Consider the following 8,892-nt stretch of genomic DNA (forward strand, 5'->3'; position numbering starts at 1 on the left):
GGGGTTTAGTTAATCACTGACTGGAGGGGTATAGGGTATAGTTAATCACTGACTGGAGGGGTTTAGTTAATCACTGACTGGAGGGGTAGTGTTAATCACTGACTGGAGGGGTATAGTTAATGACTGACTGGAGGGGTATAGTTCATCACTGACTGGAGGGGTTTAGTTAATCACTGACTGGAGGGGTATAGGGTATAGTTAATCACTGACTGGAGGGGTAGTGTTAATCACTGGCTGGAGGGGTACAGTTAATCACTGACTGGAGGGGTACAGTTAACCACTGGCTGGAGGGGTAGAGTTAATCACTGGCTGGATGGGTATAGTTAATCACTGACTGGAGGGGTAGAGATAATCACTGACTGGAGGGGTATAGGGTATAGTTAATCACTGACTGGAGGGGTATAGTTAATCACTGACTGGAGGGGTTTAGTTAATCACTGACTGGAGGGGTATAGTTAATCACTGACTGGAGGGGTTTAGTTAATCACTGACTGGAGGGGTATAGTTAATCACTGACTGGAGGGGTAGAGTTAATCACTGTCTGGAGGTGTAGAGTTAATCACTGACTGGAGGGGTTTAGTTAATCACTGACTGGAGGGGTAGTGTTAATCACTGACTGGAGGTGTAGAGTTAATCACTGACTGGAGGTGTAGAGATAATCACTGACTGGAGGGGTATAGGGTATAGTTAATCACTGACTGGAGGGGTATATTTAATCACTGTCTGGAGGGGTAGAGTTAATCACTGTCTGGAGGTGTAGAGTTAATCACTGTCTGGAGGTGTAGAGTTAATCACTGACTGGAGGTGTAGAGATAATCACTGACTGGAGGGGTTTAGTTAATCACTGACTGGAGGGGTAGTGTTAATCACTGACTGGAGGTGTAGAGTTAATCACTGACTGGAGGTGTAGAGATAATCACTGACTGGAGGGGTATAGGGTATAGTTAATCACTGACTGGAGGGGTTTAGTTAATCACTGTCTGGAGGTGTAGAGTTAATCACTGTCTGGAGGTGTAGAGTTAATCACTGACTGGAGGGGTTTAGTTAATCACTGACTGGAGGGGTAGAGTTAATCACTGACTGGAGGTGTAGAGTTAATCACTGACTGGAGGGGTTTAGTTAATCACTGACTGGAGGGGTAGTGTTAATCACTGACTGGAGGGGTATAGTTAATCACTGACTGGAGGGGTATAGTTAATCACTGACTGGAGGGGTTTAGTTAATCACTGACTGGAGGGGTATAGTTAATCACTGACTGGAGGGGTAGTGTTAATCACTGACTGGAGGGGTAGTGTTAATCACTGGCTGGAGGGGTACAGTTAATCACTGACTGGAGGGGTAGAGTTAACCACTGGCTGGAGGGGTAGAGTTAATCACTGACTGGAGGGGTATAGTTAATCACTGTCTGGAGGGGTATAGTTAATCACTGTCTGGAGGGGTAGAGTTAATCATTAACTGGAGGGGTAGAGTTAATCACTGACAGGAGGGGTATAGTTAATAACTGTCTGGAGGGGTATAGTTAATCACTGACTGGAAGGGTATAGTTAATCATTAACTGGAGGGGTAGAGTTAATCATTAACTGGAGGGGTAGAGAAAATCACTGACTGGAGGGGTAGAGATAATCACTGACTGGAGGGGTATAGGGTATAGTTAATCACTGACTGGAGGGGTATATTTAATTACTGTCTGGAGGGGTAGAGTTAATCACTGACTGGAGGGGTAGAGTTAATCACCAGCTGGAGGGGTAGTGTTAATCACTGACTGGAGGGGTAGAGTTAATCACTGACTGGAGGGGTAGAGTTAATCACTGACTGGAGGGGTAGAGTTAATCACTGACTGGGGGGGGTTAGATATTCACTAACTGGAGGGGTATAGTTAATCACTGACTGGATGGGTATAGTTAATCACTGACTGGAGAGATATAGGGTATAGTTAATCACTGACTGGAGGGATATAGTTAATCACTGACTGGAGGGGTATAGTTAATCACTGACTGAGGGGGTATAGGGTATAGTTAATCACTGACTGGAGGGATATAGTTAATCACTGACTGGAGGGGTATAGTTAATCACTGACTGGGGGGGTATAGGGTATAGTTAATCACTGACTGAGGGGGTATAGGGTATAGTTAATCACTGACTGGAGGGGTATAGTTAATCACTGACTGGAGGGGTATAGTTAATCACTGACTGGAGGGATATAGTTAATCACTGACTGGAGGGGTATAGTTAATCACTGACTGGAGGGATATAGTTAATCACTGACTGGAGGGGTAGAGATAATCACTGACTGGAGGGGTATAGTTAATCACTGACTGGAGGGGTATAGATAATCACTGACTGGAGGGGTATAGTTAATCACTGACTAAAGGGGTAGAGATAATCACTGACTGGAGGGGTAGAGATAATCACTGACTGGAGGGGTTGAGTTAATCACTGACTGGTGGGGTACAGTTAATCACTGACTGGAGGGATATAGTTAATCACTGACTGGAGGGGTATAGTTAATGACTGACTGTAGTGTTATAGTTAATCACTGACTGGTGGGGTACAGTTAATCACTGACTGGAGGGATATAGTTAATCACTGACTGGAGGGGTAGAGATAATCACTGACTGGAGGGATATAGTTAATCACTGACTGGAGGGGTATAGTTAATCACTGACTGGGGGGAGGGGGGTATAGGGTATAGTTAATCACTGACGGGATGGGTAGAGTTAATCACTGACTGGAGGGGTAGAGTTAATCACTGTCTGGAGGGGTATAGGGTATAGATAATCACGGACTGGAGGGGTAGAGTTAATCACTGACTGGAGGGGTAGAGTTAATCACTGACTGGAGGGGTAGAGTTAATCACTGACTGGAGGGGTTTAGATAATCACTGACTGGAGGGGAAGCGTTAATCACTGACTGGAGGGGTATCGGTAATAACTGTCTGGAGGGGTATAGTTAATCACTGACTGGAAGGGTATAGTTAATCATTAACTGGAGGGGTAGAGTTAATCATTAACTGGAGGGGTAGAGAAAATCACTGACTGGAGGGGTAGAGATAATCACTGACTGGAGGGGTATAGGGTATAGTTAATCACTGACTGTAGGGGTAAATTTAATCACTGACTGGAGGGGTAGAGATAATCACTGACTGGAGGGGTATAGATAATCACTGACTGGAGGGGTATAGTTAATCACTGACTAAAGGGGTAGAGATAATCACTGACTGGAGGGGTAGAGATAATCACTGACTGGAGGGGTTGAGTTAATCACTGACTGGTGGGGTACAGTTAATCACTGACTGGAGGGATATAGTTAATCACTGACTGGAGGGGTATAGTTAATCACTGACTGTAGGGGTATAGTTAATCACTGACTGGAGGGATATAGTTAATCACTGACTGGAGGGGTATAGTTAATGACTGACTGTAGTGTTATAGTTAATCACTGACTGGTGGGGTACAGTTAATCACTGACTGGAGGGATATAGTTAATCACTGACTGGAGGGGTAGAGATAATCACTGACTGGAGGGGTATAGATAATCACTGACTGGAGGGGTATAGTTAATCACTGACTAAAGGGGTAGAGATAATCACTGACTGGAGGGGTAGAGATAATCACTGACTGGAGGGGTAGAGATATTCACTGACTGGAGGGGTAGAGATAATCACTGACTGGAGGGGTATAATTAATCACTGACTGGAGGGGTAGAGATAATCACTGACTGGAGGGGTATAATTAAATCACTGACTGGAGGGGTATAGTTCATCACTGACTGGAGGGGTATGGAGTTTAATAAATCACTGACTGGAAGGGTAGAGATAATCACTTTCTGGAGGGGTATAGTTAATCACTGACTGGAGGGCTAGAGATAATCACTGACTGGAGGGGTATTTTTAATAACTGACTGAAGGGGTAAAGTTAATCACTTTCTGGAGAGGTATAGTTATCACTGTCTGGAGGGATGGAGTTCATCACTGACCATCTGCCCAGTACTGTTGAAACTGGGTTTCGTCCGTTTAGAGCACACCTCTCCAGCGTGCCAGTGGCCATCGAAGGTGAGCATGTTCCCACGGATGTTCAGTCAGGACAAGACCCTGGTGAGGATGACGAGCACGCAGATGAGCTTCCCTGAAACAGTTTCTGACAGTTTGTACAGCAATTCTTCGGTTGTTCAAACTCATAGTTTATTCAGCTGTCCGGGTGGCTGGTCTCAGATGATCCCGCAGATGAAGAAGCTTAATGTGGAGGACCTGTGCTGGTGTGGTTACACATCGTCCGTGTTTGTGAGGCTGGTTGCACGTACTGCAAAATTCTCTAAACCGGCTGATGGTAGAGAAGTTAACCTTCTATTTTCTGGAAACAGCTCTGGTGGACATTCCTGCAGTCAGCATACCAATCACATGCTCCCTCAAACCTTGAGACATCTTTGGCATTGTGTTGTGAGACAAAATTGCACATTTTTGAGTGGCTTTTTATCGTCCCCAGCACAAGGTGCACCTTTTTCATCAGCTTACTGATATGCCACACCTGTCAGGATGATGGATTATATTGGCAAATGAGAAATTCTGAATACCATTTTATGTAAACAAATTTATGCACAAAATGTGATTTGAAATAAGCTTTTTGTGAGTATGGAAAGTTTCTGGGAACTTTTCTTTCGGCTCATGAAACATGGGCCCAACACTTTACATGGTGTGTTTATATTTCTGTACTGTCTATAATAATATATGCCATTTAGCAGACACTTTCATTCAAAGTGACTTACAGTCATGCATGCATTCATTTATTTTATATATGGGAGGCCCCAGGAATCGAACGTTCCATCCTTGATGTTGCAAGCAACACGCTCTACCAACTGAGTCATTGAGGACCACATTACACACCATTGTGTTGATTTGATCATGACTTTCCTCAGCAATAATATATAGAATTTTCAAATCACACAAAGTTTGATGGCTCTGTTATTATCAGCATTAAGGAGATAATATCTCATCAATATTTACTGCACTTTTAAATTCCTCAAATTACAGCATGCAGTAGACACTTTTTAACAGTTGAGATGCTCATTTCAGCTTGACTCGAGTCCACGCCCCTCCAATAGCTGACAAATTAGAACCCTTTTTGACAGCGCAATTTAGGGCACACTAATCGGATTTGACAAGGGCATATTATTCCCAACAAATATGCATAATTCACACCGTAAAATGGAACGTATAAAATGTGGGAAAAAAATAGCAAAGAGGGACAAAGTAGATTTACACGGTTCGCTAGTTTGAAAATGTGGTATCATATTCTCTCACATATCCTCTCACGGTGCGCTGCACTTCCTGCCTCGCTGGCTGCGTGAAAAGACAGCACAGAAGTGTAACAATGGATATCAGTAGAAAAGTGCTTTAAAGTTAAAGCTGATGGATGGCTTGTCAAAATAAATAATTGTGAAAGTGGGTCTGCGTGCTTAGAGGCGGGTAAGCGGGATCTAGTGTAGAGCAGAGCAGGAGCAGAGGATGATGGGTAGTGACAGGGGTCTGTCAACGTAGTGGCTGCCCAGAGTATTGTGAAGACTGGGGCTGTGACCCAAATGGCAATCTTATCCCGATATAGTCCGCTACTTTTGACCAGGGCCCTCTGATCAAAAGTAGTGCACAATATAGGGAAAATGTTTCCATTTGGGATGCGGGCTGACGCTAGAAAATGGCTGGCAGAACAGAACAGAAAAGGCTGGCTGTCAGAGCAGGAAAGTGCATTTAAATACATCCAGACGAAACTGAATCCGCCTGTCAGGCCTGCTCAGCCATTCGCAGAGAGAGTAAGGGGAAAAGGAATATGGTGGCATAGGTAGAGACAGACATGGACTGGGTCATGTCTGTGGGGGTGGTTACTGGGCTGGTTACAGGTACAGTACCAGTCCTTTACGGAGACAGATCATCAGCTAGTCGTGTCTACTAGGTTGTGTCCCATATGACATCCTATTCTCTATATTATGTGCAATGTCAAAAGTAGTGCATTAAACAGAAAATTATGCCACTTGGGACACAGCCATAGTCTATACCAGTTATTGTTCCACAACCCCCCCCCCCCCCAACATCTCTCTATCAATGTAATTGAATAAAGCCTGTTATGTTAGAAGATCATAGCTTTGAGCTTGTGGTAGGCCAGCCCTGGGTTGTTTTAACCTGCATGTATATTCTGTGTATGGAATTGAACCAATACAGGAAACTCGTATTCATTTTCTAGATTGGTGGGGTCAATAGTAAGACAGTACCACTGTGTGTGGTTCGTGTGTCCGTGTTCGCATGTGTGCGCGTGGGTGCTTGTGTGTGCTTGTGTGTGCTTGTGTGTGCGTGTGTAGGTGTGTGTGTGTGTGTGTAGGTGTGTGCGTGTGTGTGCGTAGGTGTGTGTGTGTAGGTGTGTGTGTGTGTGTGTGTGTGTGTGTGTGTTATATAAAACTGTCAGGGTGATATATTGGAGGGATGATATGTATAGACTGACCTAGCAACGGGGGGGGGTTCCCCTCCCAGACAGACAGTTAATAGAACCAAGAGGGGCCTGATTGAGAAAGGCTGTAAAGAGGGGCCTCATTGAGAAACGCTGTAATGATGGGTCTCAATGAGAAAGGCTGTAAAGATGGGTCTCAATGAGAAAGGCTGTAAAGATGGGTCTCAATGAGAAAGGCTGTAAAGATGGGTCTCAATGAGAAAGGTTGTAAAGATGGGTCTCAATGAGAAAGGCTGTAAAGATGGGTCTCATTGAGAAAGGCTGTAAAGAGGGGTCTCATTGAGAAAGGCTGTAAAGATGGGTCTCAATGAGAAAGGCTGTAAAGATGGGTCTCAATGAGAAAGGCTGTAAAGAGGGGTCTCATTGAGAAATGAAAGGCTGTTTGCGCTATCAATATGACAAAGCGGAAGTCGACAAGCCATTGATCCGAGATCAGAGATGACACTTTACAAATTCTGCAATAATCATGACAAACGAGAAGAGGCACTGCAGGCCGAGCATTATCAATAATCAGAACAGAGAGAGAAGAGGCACTGCAGACCGAGCATTATCAATAATCAGAACAGAGAGAGAAGAGGCCCTGCAGGCCGAGCATTATCAATAATCAGAACAGAGAGAGAAGAGGCACTGCATGCCGAGCATTATCAATAATCAGAACAGAGAGAGAAGAAGCACAGCAGGCCGAGCATTATCAATAATCAGAACAGAGAGAGAAGAAGCACAGCAGGCCGAGCATTATCAATAATCAGAACAGAGAGAGAAGAGGCACTGCAGGCCGAGCATTATCAATAATCAGAACAGAGAGAGAAGAGGCACTGCATGCCGAGCATTATCAATAATCAGAACAGAGAGAGAAGAGGCACTGCAGGCCGAGCATTATCAATAATCAGAACAGAGAGAGAAGAGGCACTGCAGGCCGAGCATTATCAATAATCAGAACAGAGAGAGAAGAGGCACTGCATGCCGAGCATGATCAATAATCAGAACAGAGAGAGAAGAGGCACTGCAGGCCGAGCATTATCAATAATCAGAACAGAGAGAAGAGGCACTGCATGCCGAGCATTATCAATAATCAGAACAGAGAGAAGAGGCACTGCAGGCCGAGCATGATCAATAATCAGAACAGAGAGAAGAGGCACTGCAGGCCGAGCATTATCAATAATCAGAACAGAGAGAAGAGGCACTGCAGGCCGAGCATTATCAATAATCAGAACAGAGAGAAGAGGCACTGCAGGCCGAGCATTATCAATAATCAGAACAGAGAGAAGAGGCACTGCAGGCCGAGCATTATCAATAATCAGAACAGAGAGAAGAGGCACTGCAGGCCGAGCATTATCAATAATCAGAACAGAGAGAAGAGGCACTGCAGGCCGAGCATTATCAATAATCAGAACAGAGAGAAGAGGCACTGCAGGCCGAGCATTATCAATAATCAGAACAGAGAGAAGAGGCACTGCAGGCCGAGCATTATCAATAATCAGAACAGAGAGAAGAGGCACTGCAGGCCGAGCATTATCAATAATCAGAACAGAGAGAAGAGGCACTGCAGGCCGAGCATTATCAATAATCAGAACAGAGAGAAGAGGCACTGCAGGCCGAGCATTATCAATAATCAGAACAGAGAGAGAAGAGGCCCTGCAGGCGACACGTTATCAATAATGAGAACAGGGAGAGAACAGAGAGCGTGGAGAAGAAATGCCAGGGTCAGAGAGGAACCCAACGGCTCCCACACTTAAATTCAATGTTGTCAGATGCTGTATATGCCTCTCAAATGAGAAGCACTTGAGAAGCAGACATTGAATATCCCTTTGAGCATGGTGAAGTTATTCATTACACTTTGGATGGTGTATCAATGTACCCAGTTTGGGCTCCTGAGTGGCACAGCGGTCTAAGGCACTGCATCTCAGTGCAAGAGGAGTCACTACAGTCCCTGATTCGATTGCAGGCTGCATCACATCCGGCCGTGATTGGGAGTCCCATAGGGCGGCGCACAATTGGCCCAGCGTCGTCCGGGTTTGGCCGAGGTAGGCCGTCATTGTAAATAAGAATTTGTTCTTAACTGACTTCCCTATTTAAATAAAAGTTAAATAAAATGTACAACAAAAAAAACACTAAAGAGATACAGGCGTCCTTCCTTGCTCGGTTGCCCGGAGAGGAAGGAAATGGCTGTGATAAGAGAAAACTGAGGATCAACAACATTGCAGTTACTCCACAATACTAACGTAAATGACAGAGTGAAAAAAAAGAAAGCCTGTACAGAATAAAAATATTTCCAAAACATGGGTCTGTTTACAATAAGGCACTAAAGTAAAAGTTAAAATTTTTTGACAAAGAAATTAATTTTATGTCCTGAATACAAAGTGTTACGTTTGGGGCAAATCCAACACAACACATCACTGAG

This window comes from Salvelinus namaycush, chromosome 35, assembly GCF_016432855.1.
Source record: "Salvelinus namaycush isolate Seneca chromosome 35, SaNama_1.0, whole genome shotgun sequence".
Classification (NCBI taxonomy): domain Eukaryota; kingdom Metazoa; phylum Chordata; class Actinopteri; order Salmoniformes; family Salmonidae; genus Salvelinus; species Salvelinus namaycush.